The 4,685-nt window shown below is 44.1% G+C and overlaps 1 non-coding gene across 1 annotated transcript; it reads left to right on the forward strand.

Moving 5' to 3' along the window:
* The first annotated feature begins 330 nt into the window (after positions 1-330).
* On the forward strand, positions 331-405 carry Trnas-cga (transfer RNA serine (anticodon CGA)). Its single transcript has one exon. It is a non-coding gene; the product is annotated as a tRNA-Ser (tRNA).
* Positions 406-4,685: the final 4,280 nt, after the last annotated feature.

Here is a 4,685-nt window from a genome sequence, read left to right on the forward strand (position 1 = left end):
CTAACCTAAGGACATCACACACATCCATGTCCGAGGCAGAATTCGAGCCTGCGACCGTAGCGGTAGCGAGGTTTCAGACTGAAGCGCCAAGAAGCGCACGGGCACAGCGGCCGGCTCGGCTATCTGTAACAGCTTTTCAGCACGAGTGTGTGATTCCTGCTCGTAGTGTCGATAAATTTGAACGCTGTCGTACTCACATCGTGCAGCGTTGTCTATCATGATCACCTGAAGAAGTCAAACGGCTGTTTTGATAAAATATTGTGTAACTTAGACAGTGTAGGAGACGAGGTACCGGCGGAATTAAAGCTGTGAGGACGGGGCGTGAGTCATGTTTGGGTAGCTCAGTCGGTAGAGCGCTTGCCCGCGAAAGGCAAAGGTCCCGAGTTCGAGTCTCGGTCCGACACACAGTTTTAATCTGCCAGGAAGTTTCTTAGTGTTAATCGGCTGTAACCCTGAGAAGATTATTTGAAAGGAGTATATACTGTTGTTTTTGTTGTATTCCCTCCGAAGAGTGACATCGAGACACACTTTAGATGCCGGCCGAGTGGCCGAGCGGTTCTAGGCGCTACAGTCTGAAACCGCGCGACCGCTACGGTCGCAGGTTAGAATCCTGTTTCGGGCATGGATGTGTGTGATGTGCTTAGGTTAGTTAGGTTTAAGTAGTTCTAACTTCTAGGGGACTGATGACCTCAGTAGTTAAGTCCCATAGTGCTCAGAGACATACTTCAGATGCATAGCTGGTAACTTGTATCAGTTTGTTCCTCTTTAACAGCGAAGTTTAGCTCCCGAGTACCGAAGTGCCACTTAGCGCAGGGATGCCAGGTCAAAATTTCCGTGTACAATAGTCAGCTGCTCTGAATGACATGATCCTAATATTCAGGTTTAAAGGATTGGTTGATAGATTCTTAGGATAGATTATTCAAGCAGTAGCCTGCACTTTAAACACTGTGTAGTGATTGCAGGGACGGATGTTCATATAGAGGGCGTACATAAAGTCCGGGAACACTTTCATTTTTTATTTCACAAGAACCAAATATTGTACAGATATCATACATATGTCATTTTCAAGAGAATTCCTGGAAGCTTTTTTCGTGTATACCGCCTCAGCGTAGTTCGGTAATTTGCCGATAGTCAGCGCTAGTCGCAAACATGGCGAGTTCAGGTGTGGAGCGAGCTCTCTGTGTTGGAGTTCGACAAAAACTAGTGTGCTACACCTGTTCACCGGATGTTTAGAACCTAGTATGGTAAGAAGACACCAACAAAGAAGGCCATTTACCACTGGCACAGCAAATTCGATGTTTTTTTTGTGCCTTGTCAAGGCGAAAACTGTACGGGTCATTCTTCTTCGCCGAGAGCACTGTCACTAGATATTCCTACTTGTATATGTTGCAGCAATGTGTACTGCCTCAAATGCAGTCGGACTCTCCCATCATCTTTCTGCAGGATGGGGCTCCACCCCATTTCCATCGCGAAGTTCGTGAGTACCTGAACACTGAGCTGCCGTATCGATGGATCGGCCGTGCTACACAGCGGGACAGCTGTTTCATGAAACGGCCTCCCTGATCGCCAGATCTCACTCCGTGTGACTTTTTCTGTGGGGACACTATAAAGATCTGGTGTATGTACCGCCTCTACCAAGTGATGTAGCAGAGCTTCGGGAGAGAATACGGGAAGTGACTGCCTCAGTCGACGATGCCATGCTGGGACGGGTATGGCAAGAATTCGATTACCGTGTTGACAATTGCCGGGTCACTCATGGTTCGCGCATCGATTTTGTAAAGAACACTTTCAGAGTTTCTCTTCAAAATGCAATATCTATGACATCTGTACAATGTTTATTTCTTGTGCAATAAATAATTGAAAGTGTTCCCGGACTTTATGTACACCCTGTATTTGTCACCTTTATAATTTGACTAACACGATCTTCATTAGGTAACGGGACTGAAGGTCTGTTTTATAGGAGCAATAAATAAATACGAGGGCTATTCGGAAAGTAAGGAACGATAGGTCGCGAAATGGAAACCACTGTGAAAATCAAAACTGTTTTATTTCCAACAGTTAGCTACACCTTCCAGATGCTTCTCTACACAGTCGCCCCTCAGACTTAGACACCTGTAGTAGCGTTGTACCAACTTTTCAATTCCCTCGTTATAGAAGACAGTCGCCAGAACTTTTCGACAATTATCTACTCTGTACTGCAGCTCGTTGTCTGTGCCAAAATATTGTCTTCATAGGCAGCGGTTCATTTGAGCAGAGGTGAACCTCAGGTGTAGCCAATTATGGGCTGTACTGTGGACGACCAAACACTTCCCATCGAAAACGCTGCAGGAGCATCTTCATTGCACCTGCAGAGTGCGGCCTAGAGTTGTCGAACTGCATGACAGTAATGTTATGTGGATTGCATAGCTTCAGGCGAAATCTTTCGCCAGGCCCTCGTACTTGACGGGAGACGCTAATTTCTAGCCATCTTTATGATCTCACTGTGAGCTCAGAACTGAAAAGAGCGACATGATGCGATGAACGGGCATACTAGACACAGTGCCCAATGCATCTGCGCACAGCTTCGTCAGATTTACACTGTATTTTCCATCGGGCGACCGATCGTTCCTTACTTTCCGGATAACCCTCATAGTTCGAGGATTAGTTTTTTTGTTCCCTTCCTGTTAGTCTATCTCATGCTGTTTTCTTTGTTTCTATGCAACTACTGCAACCTACCACCATTGCTGCTTACTGTATCAGGCCTTGGTCTTCCGTTACAATTTTTAACCACACAATTCCATTGCAAATTAGTTATTCCTTCATGCCTCAGTATGCGTTCTCTCAGCCTTCCTTTAGTCAAATTGAGTCATAAATTTCTTTTCACCCAATCCTGTTCAATACCTCCCGATTAGTTATTGACTCTACCCATCTAATCGTCAACATTTTCCTGCAGCACCAAATTTTTAAAGTGTGTATTCTCATCACGTTTTCACTTTTTATCGCCAACCTTACACCGAAGACAAATAACTTGAGAGGAGACAGCCAACATTTAAATTTATATTCTATAAAAACAAATTCCAGTTTTCCGTAAATCCACAATCAGATTACATTTTATATCCTCTCTACTTTGGCGATCGTCATGTATTATGCTACCGCAACAACAAAACTCATCTAGTACTTTCACCGTTCCATTCTTTGACCAAATTCCCTCAGCAGTCCCTGATTTAACTCTATTACACATTCTAGAACCCTAGTTTTATTTTTGTTGACGTCCATCTTGCATCCGGTTTCCAAGAAGCAATCTATTCCAGCCAATCGTCGTTCCAAGAACTTAGCTGTCTCAGGCAGGTTACAGAGCCATCGACACACCTTGAAGCTTTTATTTCTTCTTCCTGAACTTCAAATTCATTTCCAAATTTATCCTTTGTTCCTGTTTGCTGAATGTACAAGACGAATAATCTGGGGGGATTGGGTACAACGCTTCGTCATTTCCTTCTCAATTACTGCCACCCTTTCATGTGTCGCGACTGACATGTGCAGCCCACTCAATGAAGTTAGACTATAAATCCCTGCAGTACGAACACGTTACAAACTATTTAAGTCTGCTGGCTCTCGTGACTTGTCACTGGCTTTAAAATGTTTTGGCTTGCAATACCGCATCTTCTTCTTCATATTTCTTCAGTAATTGACGTTTCGTCCTCTTTGCCAGGACCTATTTCAGGACTCTTTTGGTGACTCTTGTTGGCTGAGCAGTAAGAAGTGTCTCGTTATTCGCTTCCATAGCGGAGATCGCTAACGCAGGCCTGTGCGGTGGCTTTCTACTCGGAAGTACGCCCGTTTGAATCCTATATGGGGAATTTTCATCGCCACTACTTGGCCGGCAAGAAGAGTAGGGTAGTGGCGTGTAGTTCCTCGTCGCCATTATTTGCACCAATGTGCTTGATTAAGCGCGCCGTCTGTCACGTTGGACAGTCGGTTCTTTGTTTCGACGGCACGAGTCTCAAACTTTTCGTTTGGACAAAATCAGTGCATGAGAACGGCAGTAACGACATAAAAAAAACACAAATTGTAATTTTAGTCAAGTTTATTAAAAACATTCAGTACAAAAATGAAATTAAGATTTGCATTATTACAAAAGATAATAACCTGCTTAGTTAAATTTCTAGCTCCACTACACTCGAAAGTTTCATGTTCGTCTTTTAACATTCAGAACGACATCCACCCACTTTATACACTTTTCCGTCCTTTCTGTTCAACGAGTGTTTGCTTGTCCATGTAACGATACTGACTGGAGTTCCATTACGTGAATGCCGAGGGAGCGCATCTGCCAACTGTTTCCGAAATATCGCGATTGGCAGTTTCCGTCCCGTCACGCCTTGGAATACAAATAAAGCATTAAAAACAGCTGTCTTCGAAAAGAGATCGAATGCTAACTTTCAGTACTATTTTACTGTCTCCGTGGACTGCTCTATGCAGTAATCTGATGAGACAGATGAATAGCAGCTTTTCCGTTATTACATCGAGTAACAAGTTTTGGTTTTCGATAAACGCCTTTTCTGGTTGTCACGTTTTCCACTTCACTCGGATACACATGTCAGGTGGTCACCTCAACAGTAAGCCCAGTATAATCGGCTCCACACTCAACATGTTGAATACCAAATCTTCCCGCAGTGCCTCATGAAGCAAAGGCGTGCAACACTTGACAG

This window comes from Schistocerca gregaria, chromosome 7 (assembly GCF_023897955.1).
Source record: "Schistocerca gregaria isolate iqSchGreg1 chromosome 7, iqSchGreg1.2, whole genome shotgun sequence".
NCBI lineage: Eukaryota > Metazoa > Arthropoda > Insecta > Orthoptera > Acrididae > Schistocerca > Schistocerca gregaria.